The sequence below is a fragment of the Martes martes genome (assembly GCF_963455335.1).
Source record: "Martes martes genome assembly, chromosome: 3".
In the NCBI taxonomy this organism is placed as follows: Eukaryota; Metazoa; Chordata; class Mammalia; order Carnivora; family Mustelidae; genus Martes; species Martes martes.
Genome location: NC_137890.1, coordinates 192,989,284 through 193,004,318, shown reverse-complemented (window position 1 = coordinate 193,004,318; position 15,035 = coordinate 192,989,284). Strand labels below are relative to the sequence as shown.

Below are 15,035 nucleotides of genomic sequence, written 5' to 3'. Positions count from 1 at the left end.
CACACTAGGCCAAAGTGTCTCGTTCCCCAACAAGCCGCCTTCGTCTCTTTCATTTGAAAAGGCGGCATTTACGGCCTTCAGTCGTCTTGGCTTTTCCGCAGAAGTATTGCAACTGGATTTGGCCTGAGGCTAATGTAGTTCAAGCTTCCGGGACCCTTCCTGGCCTCCAGGACTTCGCATTCATAATTTTGTTAAATTTTTCCTCAAGAGGGACCTCAAGTTCTGAGGCTTCGGGGCCTCTGGAATTCTCATCAATATGATTTCATGGCTAAGAGCCTTAAATCCTGGAGATAAAAGACTTCCCTTCCTTCTATTATTTAGTAATTTTGGGTTGGTCACTTTAAGCTTCAGCCTCGGTTTTATCGTTGTGAAATGGGAATACGATCTGCATCTTTAGGACTACGGTAACGTTCGATGCCCGGAAGCAGTTTTTCATACATAAGAAACGTTCCTGAATGTTGGCTGTCATCATTATTGTTGTTGTTATCGCCTGAACAGGACCGTAAGCTCCCCGAGAGCAGGGTGCGGCACCCCGGAGCCCTTCACAGGCCTGTGGCCGAGGGATGCGGCCTTCAGCGCCGGCGCCGCGTCCCCACCTTCTCACCGCGTCTAACCAGAAATGCAACTTTGGTTACGTTCTCGGTGCGACACGCAGGGTTACCTCCTCGGCGACGCGCCGGACACTCAGCGGCCCCTTCCCACCTGGAGAGGCTGCGGTAGCTCCGCTGCGTCCCGGCCCGGCGAGTCCCGCCCGGTGAGTCCCGGAACCCGCTGTGCGCCGCAGCCCCGACCCCGTCCCTCTCCGGGGTCGGCCGGGGCCAAGGTCGGGCGCGCGGCGCCGAGAGCTCGGGCGTGCGTCAGCGCGTGTTTGCGCCTCACGAGCGCCCGGCGAGCGGCGGCGATGCTGCTTCCCGGTCGGCGACCATCTCCGCCCCCGGGTCCGCGCGGGAACCAGGCGCGCGGGAGCCGGGCGCGGGGACCGAGCCGCCCGCGCCCTCCCCTCCGCCGCGCGCTGCGCCTGCAGGCCGGGGCCGGGGGTCCCCCGGGGCGCGGGGCGGGCGGGAGGCCGGGAGGAGCGGCCCCGACGCATCCGCCGGCGCCGCAGGAGGCGGGGCGCTGCACCTGGCGGCGGGTCCTCGGGCCTGACGCGGGTCCGGCCGGCCGCGAGCTGCGCGCCCCGGGCCGCGGGGAGGGAGGCGGGAGTCCGCGCCGGCGCTGCGCCCGGCTGGCCGCTGCGGGTCGCCCCTCCGCACGCGCCCCTCGGCCGCGCCCCGCCCGCCGCAGCCCCCGAGCAGCCCCCGCCCGCCCGCGATGGCGCGCGCCGCCCCGACAGCCGCCGCCCCGGCGCCCCGAGCCGCCGCCCCGCGCCGGGGGGAGAAGGCCCCCGGCGCCCCGCGCCTCTGAGCGCCGGCGCCGCCCGCAGCAGGTGAGTCCGGGCCCCGCGCGGGGAGGGGGCGCTCGGCCGGGGGGGGGGCGCGGCAGCCCCGCCCCAGCTTCCCCCGCGGGGGCGGTCGGCTCGGAGGGCGGGGGCTCCCCTGCCGCGCGCGCACCTGCTGGGGGGGGGTCTCGGAGGCGCGGCTCGGGGCGGGCGTGGGCGGCTCTGCTCCGGGCTCACCCGCCCTCCCCCCTCCCTCCCCCCGGCTTCTGGGTCGCTTGTCATCCTCATGGGGCGCTGGGGGGGCTGCAGCGGGCACCCCGGGCCCGGGCGCGGGCGGCACTTCCGCAAACGTAACTGCGGCAGGAAAACAAAGGCGCTGCCCGAGGGGCCCCGCCCGGCGCCGGCAGCTGCGGGGGTGCGGGTGCGGGTGCGGGGACAGGGCCGGGCCCCCCCGCCCCGGGCAGGCCCTTCTCCTCCGCGCTCCCGGCGCCCTCGCGGTCAACACCCTCGGGGAAGGGGGAGCGAGAGTCTCCGGACAGACCCAGTGACAGGCCCGGACCGCCTGTGCGCCGGGAGGACGGACGGCGCCGGATCCCGCAGGTGAATAAACAGGAAAACTGCCTCCACCCTCAGCTGCGCCGCCCGCGCCTCCTCCCTTAACCGGAGCCTGCCTGCTCTGACGCGTCCCCAGAGCCCTTTGCGGATACTAACGGGGGCTCCTCGCCTGTCGGGGTCCTGGTTATTCCCCACCCCCCTGTAATTTTAAGTGGGAAGGTGAAAAATTGGAAACGCAATTTACGCTTCGTTTCTCCTCCTCGCAGACAGACAGGTGGATTAATTCTGCTTAAGGCAGGAACACGGTGCATTTTGCTTCTCCCACACACATTCAGGACCACAGGCATTTTCTTTTCAACCAAAAATATTTAATAAACACCTTGCAGAGCTCCTGGAACAGATAAAACCTCGCCTGATATTTGTAGGAAAGAACCTTAAAGCGTCGAGGTTCTGGTGACAATTGCTGTCTAGATAGTCGTGCGTCCTTGGGTATGTCACATCTGCCCCAGCCTCAGTTTCCTCGCATGTAAAAGGAGATGGTTGGATACTATGGTGGCCAGGTTTCCCCTTCACTGTTCTAGAAGTTAAGGATTTTGTGGAAATCTAACCTCTTCAATATAGAGGACTACAAGGGGTGGGGGGACAGACAGTGGGCCGACAGAGGTGTATTTACTAGACTTCTGGGGTGGGCAGAGCGTCCCTTCCCTGGAGACTCGGGAACTGGCCCGCTGAAGGCGCATGCATCATTGATGGCCTTGCTAAGTAAAAGGAAAGGACAGGAACCCTAGTCATTGTTAAGACTGGCTTTTGACACCTTGAGCAGCTGGCCATTAGCAGACATCAAGATATTCTCAGTTATTTTGATAGCCAGATGGCCTGTGTTTATCGCAGGTTGGAAGTAAGATTTAGGATTGCTTAAGAGCAGGCTGGGACATTGCTGTTGAGCCCAGAGCAAGACATGGGGTGAGTAGGAGAGAGGCTCACATTTCAATAATGCGTTAAGTTACTAAGCATGTTCCCAGTAATTTATTTCTAAGGCCCTTTGTGTTTCTGTATGGATGAGGCCGACTAAACCATGAAGCAGAGCGGCAGCAAGGTTTGCACGTTCGGTGGTAGGAGGCCTGGGAACCCCTAGTCTGCCTGGATTGCTGACAGTAAGAAGGCACTTTCTGAGCTCTTACGATGTCCAAAACACCATCTTACACACTTAATTTCTAAGTGTCTGTGAGAGAAGTCTTTTCCCCAGCACTGAAAACGATGAAAAGGAGGCAGGGAAGAGTTAAAGAATTGACACAAACCACATCATCAGTGAGAGTTAGATGGGCCCCGTGTCTCTGGCTCCAAAGCCTAAGAAATTTCCACCCAGGTGTTCCTCCTTATTCAGGACCCACTGGGCCTCACTACCCAGGCAGATTCCCTCCTTCACTTTTTGACTTTGAAAATTAACTACCTTTCAGGGTACATATATTACATATGTTCGTATCTATGTAAGATAATCTGTAATTTGCATTGCAAATTACATATTCATGCATATATACCTGTTTGTTCTCACCATTTTTAGGTTGAAGGCAAGTGTAAGAAAAATGAAAATAACCAAAGATATATTTAGTATTAGGCCAACAGGTTTTTTTGGCTTTCTTTTTTTGATATCCAGGAAATCTTGATTTAGCAATCACGTTGTAGATGAAAGGGAGATAAACGATAAATGTAAATATGTCTGTTAGCCACCTTGGCGCATTGTCTTGGGAAAAGTCAAGACACAGTAAGTGAAAAGAGGAAATAGAAAAAGATATTTAGATGCATATACTTAAACATGCACGCAGGCCCGCGTGCACCTCATTGTCCCGAAACCGTTGACATCGACAGCGTGAAGGAAGTAGGATGGGCTGGGGTGATAAGAAGATGCTTTTACTTTTTTCCTTATGAAGTTATGTTTGGACTTGTTTTTTAAGGGTCTCTGTTAGCCTGATTTGTTGCCCTAAATCCCAAATGACACATTTATGTAGTCATTAGCCCTGTTGTTGGTTTCAGTAACATTTCTTTCCTAGCTGCTTTTCCCTCTCTATATTTAGAAGACAGTTATTTACTATTTTGTAAAATGGCACTGTCTCAATTTAGGTGACCAGGAAGCTTTAGGAAACTATCAGAGTCCTTTGTTAAGGCAATGATTTCCTGGTGCAGAGCCCCAAGCAGAAAACCAAACCCAAACAAAATAACCTCAATGTGAAACACCTAAACCTCGAGCCTGTATATCAGTATGTATTTGCTATAGATGCTGCAACTCATCTTGCTAGTTTCTGGGTCTAAGTAGGTCCCAAGCAGGCCCACACCCCTACCTCAGCACCAACAAAAAGCACACAGAGTGTTGTATTGAAAGTAGCCTCCATCTGCCTTGGTCCAAGGTAATGTAAATGCGGCTGAGTCGAGGATGTGTAGAGGGGTGTCTGAGGCTTGGAAATGTGAATGAGAACACTGTACTACCTTAGGACCTGGCGGTCCTGCTGCATTTGAGGCTGGGGGGCGGGGTGGGGCAGATGGAATGAAATGTAGGCTCAGAGAAAAACCCGTATTCCAGAGGTAGGAAAGAGGATTGGGTAAAGGAGGGCTGAGACACCTTTTTTGACATTTGTTCTCATGTGTGTTTGGGAAGGGAAGACAAATCCAGGGAACATGTTGCAAATAGAAAACAGGAAAGTCCAACTTTTAATAACTCAGGGGAAATCTTTTGATCGGAGACTAAGCGTGGGACTGGGGGAGAGTGGGAGTCTGGCCCTCATGAGTCAGCAGTGGCCAGAGGGAGCTGCGCTGTGGCTTTGTGGAGGATAAAAGGAGAACTAGAAAGAGGAACTGATGTTGTCTCAACAAGCCTGATTTATAGGTTAATCGTGCCAAGGGAAAGTGAGTAAGGAGCCTGGGGTGGTGGTGAGCTGCTATGTAGAGAGACCTCCGCTGCCCGCAAGGTGCCTCACAGTGGGCCCTGCCGCCCGTGGGGTGCCGAGCCGCAGAGGATGTCTGGAATCCAGAACAGTGAAGGAGCGGGTCCCTGGGAGCCATGTGACAAATTCTTGTCTCGTAACTGCACTAGGTACTTTTAGGGACCAGATTGAGAGAACACGCTTGGGCCCAAGGTAAACAAGGTGTCTCTTAACAGAGCGAAGTCTGGAGCCCTTACCCTAAGCATCAAGCAGAACCACACAAAGGGACACGCACAGCGTCCACAATTTGACAGAAGGCACTCTTCTGGTCCAGCACAGTCAAGCCTCTGTGTGTGGCTGACGGGGAGCTAGCAGGGAGCGCGTTCTTGATTCTGTTTCAAAATAAGTTCTGCGGAGCTGGGTTTAATGAACCAGTGAAACTCAAATTCACCTTTATGAGGGAATTTGAATAAACGATTTTATTGTTATGCTTTCAGAGGGTAAAAATGACACACATTTTAACTTACTGTATAATCAGGTTCCTTATGTTTTGAAGGCATGACATCTTTTTAAAAACTATTTTTTATTGAGGTATAATTAACATACGATATTACATTAGTTTCAGGTGCATAACATAGTGATTCAACACGTCTATACTTTATGCAATGGTTACAACAGTAAGTGCTAGCTCATGTGTCACCCTACAAAGTTGCTGCAGTTTCATTGACTGTACCCCCCATGCTGGAGTCTTCCTCCCCTGATTTCACAGGAATTTGTACCTCCCCATCCCTAACCCTTCAACGTGCCCCCCCTGTGGCAACCACCAGTTCTCCGTACGTATAAGTCTGATTCTGTTTTTTGTTTGTTCATTCCTTTTGTGTTTTAGATGCCACACGTAAGTGAAATCATATCGCATGTGTCTTCTTGTCGGGCTTACTGCACTTGGCATGATACCCTCTGGGTCCATTCATGTTGTCGCGAATGGCAAGATTTCATTCTTTTCTTGTGGCTGAGTCACGGGCCGTTGTGTGTATATACACCACCTCTTCCTCGTCCGCTCATCTGGTGGTGGACGCGTGGTTGCTTCCGCAACTTGGCTGTTGTAGGTAATGCTGCGGTAAACAGAGATGCATGTATCTTTTCGAATCTGGTTTTCATTTTCTTTGGGTAAACACCCAGCAATGGAATTACTGGACCCTGTGGTAATCTCATTTAAAATTTTTCGAGGAATCTCTGTAGAGTTTTTTGTAGTGTCTGCACCAATTTCTATCTCATCAGCAGTGCACAGGGGTTCTCTCCCTATCGTGAAGATACACAACTCTTTAAGGGTATCTCAAAGCCCTTGTAACAGGCCTTTCAGTTGTCTCTACACATAAGTGGGATCAGCCCAAGGAAAAGCAGACTTCAATTTAGCAACTTCCCATGACTTTTCAAGAGCTCCAGAATCAAGGGGTCTTGATTGTAACTCAAATGCCCTGTTTTTTTTTTTTTTATAATTTTTAAAATATTTTATTTATTTATTAGAGAGAGAGAGCATGAGCAGGGGGAGGGGCTGAGGGAGAGAGGAGCAGGCTCCCCGCTGAGCAGGGAGCTCAGCCCCAGGCTGGATCTCAGGATGCTGGAATCATGACCTGAGCTGAAGGCAGATGCTTACCGTTAATGGACTGAGCCACCCAGGCACCCCGTCAAAGGTTTTAAAATAATGCCTCTTCTGTATTTTAAAAATGATAAATGCTCATTGAAGGAAAATCCAGCAAAGTAAAAGAAAAAATTAAAGTAATGCCTAACCTCTCAGAGATAGCCCTACTGACGTGTTGTTATTATTTTCCTCGGGTTTTTTGCAAAACATACTTCATATGAAGTACATAAACTTGCAGGTAGAACTCTTGCAGTACAGGGGGTTTGTGTCCTGCCCCTTTTCACTTAGTGTGATGCAGAGTAGATCATGAGCGTTTCTCCGTATTCTATTAACGGCAGTCAATTGAGTTCTCTTCTGCTCTTGTTGGATGTACCACGCTTTATTTAACTTTATTTAACTGCTCCTGTCACTGATTGCCTCCTGTGCTTCAGTTTGGTTATTATGAGAAGTGCTGAAATGAACATCCTTATACTTAAATTGTTGCATTCTAGAAAGGTGTTGCTCTTCTCAGTTAACGAGAGTCCCTGTCGGTCTTTGTCCTTACCAGCACTGAATATTTTCATTTTCAAAAGCATTGGTGTGGCGTGTGTGTATTTGTACTTTAATGGGCTCGACAATCAGTCTTTTTCTGAAAGAAACTGATACTTCATGTTAGCTGTCTATCGGGGTTCTAACAGTACAAGAAACAATTTAGGTTACGTATACTGGAATGTGTGTAGGATATAAAGTATTGTTTTAGATGCTAGCATCTGGGGATATAAATAAAAGTCAGAGATGGGAGCTCATGTGCTTAAATGTACTTTAAGTCTTGAGATCTATATTTTGATCTAAATTATAAATTCATAAAAGATGTGCCTGAGCACCTCTAAATTTCTGTTTAAAATGCCTTGTCTTGGGGCGCCTGGGTGGGTCAGTGGGTTAGGCCTCTGCCTTCAGTTCAGGTCGTGATCTCAGGGTCCTGGGATTGAGCCCCGCGTCGGGCTCTCTGCTCAGCAGGGAGCTTGCTTACCCACCTCCGCCCCGCTGCCTCTCTGGGTACTTGTGATCTCTCTCTCTCTGTCAAGTAAATAAGTAGAATCTTTACAAAAAAATGCCTTGTCTTATGTCTTATGGGTAGCTTGTGCTTTCCTTAGCCTTCCTAACTTCCCCAGTCTCTTAACCGTGTTGGAACAGCCAGGTAATCGCCCCAGTCATTTACTGAATAAGCTTTCATCAAATACCCATTATAAATATAACATCATTTTTCATTTGTATGCCCACATGCCCATAAGTGCTCTAACGTAATGTTTTATTACTAGTACCTGGAATTGTGTTTTTATTTTTTCTTATAATTCTTATTTTTCCACAATCAGCTTTTCCTGTGTTCCTAGTATTTTTATTTTATTTTTTTTGTTATAATAGTCTTTTTTTTCATTATAATAGTCTTTTTTTTTTAAATTTCTTTTCAGCGTAACGGTATTCATTGTTTTTTCACCACATCCAGTGCTCCATGCAATCCGTGCCCTCCCTAATACCCACCACCTGATTCCCCCAACCTCCCACCCGCCGCCACCCCTTCAAAACCCTCGGGTTGTTTTTCAGAGTCCATAGTCTCTCATGGTTCACCTCCCCTTCCAATTTCCCTCAACTCCCTTCTCCTCTCCATCTACCCTTGTCCTCCATATTATTTGTCCTAGTATTTTTAGATCTTGAACCCATACTCCTATATTAATATATTTAGGGTCAGCTTTTTTCTGAAAAGATTTGAAAAAAAAAAAGTCTCTATGTATAAAACAGATTCACATAACAAGGTTTAAAAATAAACCAAAAAGCATTTTAATAGAATTATAATGTCTTTTTTTAAACTAATGCATCTTCTCTATAAATTGCTCCTCAAGTGTAGCAAGCAAAGATTTATTGAGAAAAATCTTTCTCTAAAACCGTAAGCAGATCACTTCTTTCAGTATCAACCTTTTAAAAACCTTTTGTTTCATGCTTTGAAAATATAAGTCTGAGATTTTCCATGTTGGCTTCTTGGCAAAGAAACAAAGGTTACATTTATATTCATTGAAACAGTAAATCATTTCATAATAGAGATTGATAATAGGGAGGTAAGTGTTGACTTGCTGAGGTGGCCAGGTTCCCTGTGGCCTGGGCTGGGGCCGGCTGGGTTCCACCTGCGCGCGCGCGCGCTCTCTCTCTCTCTCTCTCTCTAACCCTGTGCCTCTTCTGGTGCCTGGAAGCTGTGGGAAGCCACCGTTCGGTGTCAGTCGACTCTCCAGGCTCTCACGTGGGAATAGCTGCGCGGGTAGGGTTCCCCGTCCGAGAAAAGCGAAGAAGAATTACATTCACATTTGAAACTGAGCAGGCAGCTTCTGGGTGACACGTATTTAGCTCTCGGAGACTCCTGGGAAAGACTGCACGGCCCCCCAGGTGGGAACCCGTGGCCCGGAGGACCCGAGGGGCCGCTGCGGCTGGAGGGCAGTGACAGGAGCGCTCTGGGTGGGCCTGTCTCGGGAGACGGTTGTCGGTGTGCCAGACTGCAACACAGGATTCCCTCTGGTTTAGAAGTGATGCACTCCGCCCAGCCGATCTCGGGGTCGTGAGTTTGAGTCCTACGTTGGGTGTAGAGATTACTTGAAATAAAATCTTAAAAAAAAATAAATAAATAAAAGGTAGGCACTCTGTGGCGCCCCCGGGGCTCCAGCCCTGCTTGTGGGGTGGCTCAGAGGGGGCCGCTGCCGGGCTCCAGCAGCCTGCGGCCCAGGAACGCGGGACCCTCTTCCTCCTGTGCTTGTGCCCAGCCTCCTCCACCGCGTTTCCTTTCTGGCTGGTGCCGGTGGCTCAGGGGACCAGGGGACGGGGAAAGCAGCGCGAGCACCTGCACGTCCGCTGGCTCGCGCCCGGCTCGGCACCCACTGCGTTCTGCTCCTGTTGGAGAAGCTCACGGGACCGAAGTAGCTTAAAACGAAATTCTGTTCGTGGTGTGATTTGAGCTGCCGGCTTACTCCTCACGCTGGGCTTGTTTTCAGCCGGGAAGTGAGTAAAGGCGTCGAAGGAAGCCGGGTTCTGGGGCCCGCTTCACGCTGGCGCTGCGAGCTCCCAGCCCAGCCCTTCACCGGGAGCCCGAAGCAAACGAACAGGAATTTGCTTCCGTGATGCTCGCCAAGGTCTAAGGCCACCCGTTTTTGAATCGTATTTCTTGTGTCTTCCACAAAGTCAAAGTGAAAATCCAGGCGGCTTGCTGCTGAGCCACATGTAGAATTAAAGACTATTTTCTCCCCCACAACCACACCCCGGAGAGATGAGAGTACCTGCTTCCTTCCGCTCTCTTAGCATTGGAGGGGAATGCGCTGGATTTCAGCTCCGGTCCCTCACGGTTGTTATGTTACAAATATAACTGAAATGTTCCTACAGGTGGCTCTATTCTAAATGAATAGGTATTTCTGGCCGGGAGATACCTGATTATCGTTCCAGTCCCTAAAGAACCCTGTGTTCTCCTGGGAGCCGGCGTGCTGCTCCCCTCCCCACACCCCCATCCCCGGAAGAAACTAGGCTGACAGTGCAGAAATCGACAGGAACGTGAATTCACTCTTGCTCCCTCAAAAATAAAAAATCTTTAAGAAAAAACGAAAAATGCTTTTTCACGCATTATTTCGTTTAAGCCTTGGAAACCCTCTTGGGTTTGTGTTTTGATCCCCACGTTACAGTGAGTAAAGCGAGGCTCAGAGAAGCACGGATACGTTGAAGCCAGGAGAGCACCTGGAACTTCTCTCTGCGCTTCCTAAGATTAATCTCCGTCACATTAAACTTCAGTAAAACGTCCATCAGGCTCCAGTATACGCCATCAGATGCTTGTCAAAAATAATCTTTATTGTGAGCTTAGAAGAGTAAAGGGAATATGCTTAGTACCAGATCCCTCATTCAAGTAGTTTATAATCTAGTCGGGAAGACAGGAAATACCTATAAAAACAATAAAATCATCCACAAGTCTTGCCACAGCTCAGATATGAGAGTAATCAAAGGAGTTTCTTTTATTTCCAGATGTTAATAAAAGATTGCATTAAATGCAATTCATAGAGACTATCTAAAGCAATTCTAGGGTCACCTGGGTTCTGGGCTTAGTTGGTTAAGTATCTGCCTTTGGCTCAGGTCATGATCTCAGGTCCTAGCCCGCCTCTCCTCCTCCCGCCTCGCCGTCCCCACTTGAGCTCTTGCTCTCTTTCTCTCAAATAAATAGTAAAATGTTTTTGAAAAAAGTAATTCGATCGGGGTGCCTGGGTGGCTCGGTGGGTTAAGCCTCTGCCTTCGGCTCAGGTCATGACCTCAGGGTCCAGGGATCGAGCCCCACATCCGGCTCTCTGCTCAGCAGGGAGCCTGCTTCCCACTTTCTCTGCCTGCCTCTCTGCCTACTTGTGATCTCTCTCTCTCTCTCTGTGTCAAATAAAAAAATCTTAAAAAAAAAAAAACCAGTACACTAAAATAAAAGATCAGATGTTAGGAAATCCTCAGGGGTTACAGTAGTAAAATATTGCCATTCTGTTTTCCACACTGAAGCTATAATGATCTTCGTAAAATACAAACGTGGCCATTGTATCCTAGTTCTCTCGGGGGCTCTCTGTCGCGCTCAGAATGAATAATACCAGCAAGTTCCCGCCATAGATCAGGTGCTGTAAGAGTTCGGCATTACACTTTTTCATCCCCCCCCCCCCCAGCTACCGAAATGGAGAAGTATTATTAAATTCCTCATTTTGTAGATGAGGAGACTAAGAGAAGTAGCTTCCTCAAGGCCACACAACTAGTCAGTGACGGAGCCAGCATTCCGAAAGTCACTGCCAGTCTCTCCTCCCCTACTCAGCCACCCCTTCGGAGCGTGTAGAAGGCCCTTCTGGGGCCTTATTAAGGGGCTCAGACCCTCCCCTGTGCCTCCTCTTATGGGCCACTCTCTCATCCCCGGAGAACCCCCCCAGCCCCCCAAGAGATGCCTGTGTCAGCTGTACTTGCTCCTGCTTTAACAGACAGCACGGCGCACTGTGGCTCTTGTCGCCCTCTCTTACCACTGGACTGGACAGCAAGGACTTGGTCTTCACCTTTGGAATTACTGATCACCAAACACACATCCCATCCAGTGGTTGGTGCTAAGTTTATATTTGTCGGGTTAAAGAACCTCTTTCATTTTCAGTAGAAGTCTCTAACGTGGCGGTCTGTGTTCTCTCCTGTCACCCCTCGGTTGATTTATAGGGCCTCTGTGATCTGTTGGTGGGTGCTACCCTCAGGTGCCCCTCAGCCCCAGCATCAACATTTTCAGGCTCTCCTGTTATCTCTTCTTTTCCCCTATCGTGGAATAGTTTTCCCATTCATCTTGGCCCAAGGCAAACCCTACACATCTTTCGGGGTTCAAGTTAAGTCCTTCATTCTCTTGACAGCATCTATGTGAAGTTCGGGCTCTCTGCTCCCCATGCACCCCATGCACCCCATGGTCTGTAACTTTTCCTGTTAATTGCTCTGTGCTCTGTAGCTTCCGTTATTCTTGTCACTTGCCATTTAAATCCTCCTTGTGGGGACACCTGGGTGGCTCAGTGGGTTAATGCCTCTGCCTTCGGCTCAGGTCATGATCTTGGGGCCCTGGGATCGAGTCCCGCATCGGGCTCTCTGCTCCTCGGGGAGCCTGCTTTCTCCTCTCTCCCTCTGCCTTCCTCTCTGCCTAATTGTGATCTCTGTCTGTCAAGCAAATAAAAAAAAAAAATCTTAAATCCTCCTTGTGTTTTGGGGTCATCTTGTCAACTATAAAGCAAGCCTTTGAGGCCCAAGACCATGTTTTGGACATCCCTGTCCAGTAGCTACATGGTGCCTTGAGACACAGCCCTGCACACCCTGTCTGGGTTTGAGCGCTAGCTCTGCTCCTGGCTCCCTACTCACGTTGGGCTCATCATTTTCCTTCTCTGCGGCTCGCTGGCCTCATTGTAAAGTTGGGAAAGTAATCTGACCCCAGAGAACTGTTGAGATGATTAAATGAGTTGATACATTTTAAACCTATAGCAGCTATTACTTAAGCCTTGTTGTGTTGTGGTTAGTAGTAACTGTGATGCTAATATAGCCCACTGAGCCCTTATTGAAATACAAATATGTCATCAAGATGGCCAGCCAGGAGGTATATATTCGCCACTGTATGAGTCAGGTTGTTTGTCACCCAGCAGACAGGTTTTGCTATGAGCCTGGGAAAGGTCCATCATGAATAACAGGGAGGCACTTTCTGGGAGGAGTTTCCTTCCAAGTGGAACGATATTGGCAGCAGCTGTGGGGAGCAGTGAGTGACTGGGAGGGCTCAAGCTGGACCTTGGAGGATCTGGCTGGGCTGACAGGACTAGAACCAGTTTGGCTCTTTTACAGCTTGGTTTAGCCATAGAGGAGCCATGTCAAAGTGCTCCAAAAGGAAGGAAGATTCCAAAATAGTCATTCACCTCTGTAGACCTTAATGCCTTTGTAGCTTGTGGAACTATTATAAAACCAACCTTGTGTTTCTTTTTCATGACATCGGCTAAAGGTCTAAAGGCCTAGCAGATGCTCAAGCAATCATTATGGGAAAAGATCTGTTGGAATTGACATTGAATGCTGGATAAGCCTCTGAGGGAAGCTCTTCCTGGAAAATCTGGGGGGTGAACTCAATGTTCAAGATGCAGTGGCCGAAAACCAGGACTGTCGGTCTCGTTTGGGTGGTTTCTCTGCGTCTGTACCGCTAATACAGTGCAGCAGTAGTTAGAGACCTGCCCTGACGCTCACATCATGTAAAGGCCTAGAGAATGGTCGGTGACAGTTGACAATGTAGAGCCGGCTCTAAGGGTTCCAAGTGTGGATTTTACCATCTTGCAGCCTCTGTACTGGTCTCTGAGCAACATCGAGCTGTGACGGAAGTGGTGCCGAGAGGGGATTGGCCTTTCTGTGTTAGCCGGGCACTGCTTCCTCTCCGTCACCAAGAGTCATGTTGCTGCTACGTTATAGTGTTTGTCAATCTAGCCTTCGGCGATTGCTACTCCAAACGATATATTCAGGTTTAAGGTGTTTTTCCCCCTGAAAAGCTGAATCCAGTTCCATACTCACGTATTTGTGGATACCTCAGTATACGTTTGAGCGGTTTCCAGTTAAACGCATAATGATGGTAGCTATCAATTTTAGCAAGAATTATTTCATCACCATCATCAGTAATTCAGAAATACCTGCTGATTGAATGACTGAGTATAAGTACTGATGGAACGTCTTTCTGCGTTTAGAAGGCTGTGTTCTATTTTCCCAGTGACGGTGTTGGTTACTATCATTAGAGAGTGCTCACTGAGAACAATTTTCGACTTTTCTAATAAATAAAAGCCCTTCTTATCCAAGTAGTATTAACTGTAAATCTACAGTACAGATTTCCCAGAGAAGTTCATAAGTTTAATTCTGTGTCTGAATTGAAATGTCTTCTCTCCTTTTTAGAAGTTACTTTTAAAAAAATCTAAAAAATAAAAACGCTCAGAGGTTTAAACAAAATGTTAGCTGAATGGGTTCGTATTGTTAGACGACTTAATAAACAGTACCTCCCCTTGGGGTAAACAGATGAAGTACTTCATCCAGCATATAAATATTTTTACTGCTCTTTTTTCTTGCTCTATCAATCCTTATGGCCAATGAAATGTAATCTAAGTCAGCCAAAGCATGCTCTGCTTTGGGGGCATATTTTAATTTTATTAAAGATTGTTTTGGCTCATTTGCTTCGCTTTGTCCCTGATCCCATGATCGCACAGATGACTGCATTTGGACTGTATTTTGTTACTGTGTTTTATTTATTTATTTATTTATTTAATTTTTAAAAAAGATTTTATTTATTTGACAGACAGAGACCACAAGTAGGCAGAGAGGCAGGCAGAGAGAGAGGGGGAAGCAGGCTCCCTGCTGAGCAGAGAGCCCAATGCGGGGCTCGATCCCAGGACCCTGGGATCATGACCTGAGCCAAAGGCAGAGGCTTTAACCCACTGAGCCACCCAGGCGCCCCTGTAACTATGTTTTAAATGTGATTGTTTTGGTTCCTTTTCCTCAAAATCAAAACATAACCTGAAAATATTAAGTCTAAACATTAGCATCCTGAACTGAAACTAAAAGTTTTGTTTGTATTTTTAGAATTAAAATTCTTATAGGAGTTACTGGATGTGACATTCATACAAAGGTACTGCCTGTTATAGAAGAACATTCCAGTACTTAGAGAAGTACTTAGAGAACTACTTAACATCTGCGCTCACGGAGCAAGAGAAATTCTTCATGGTCTTTTGATAATCAAAAATCGTTTAAATAAGATGGTGAGGAAAGAATGGTTTCGGAGAAAGTCGTTCATCAAGATTGAAGTCGATGGTCCAATGGCAGGTATTTTTCAGCTTTGAATTAGTATTTGGGCATCAGTTCTCAGCATCGCTTGGACAAACCAGAGACTTAACGCCCTTTTAAAAGGACTTGGTGTCCTTCTGTAACCTACTCGTTAAAGACTCAGTGGCTGATCTATGGAGGATAATTAATTAAAGCCCACCTGATTGGAGTTCAGGTC

At 48.6% G+C, this 15,035-nt stretch overlaps 1 protein-coding gene across 3 annotated transcripts in view; it reads left to right on the top strand.

Moving 5' to 3' along the window:
- Positions 1 to 364: 364 nt before the first annotated feature.
- The window catches only part of MFSD6 (major facilitator superfamily domain containing 6), a 69,627-nt gene continuing 54,956 nt past the window's right edge, over positions 365 to 15,035 (top strand). The window contains exon 1 of one of the 3 annotated variants that reach the window (XM_080798490.1): positions 365 to 754. The gene's annotated coding sequence lies outside the window, so the exon portion shown is untranslated. Of the gene's footprint in view, positions 755 to 1,357; positions 1,427 to 1,878; positions 1,979 to 15,035 lie in introns of those variants that run through there. The other 2 variants (XM_080798491.1, XM_080798492.1) reach the window with 2 other exon arrangements.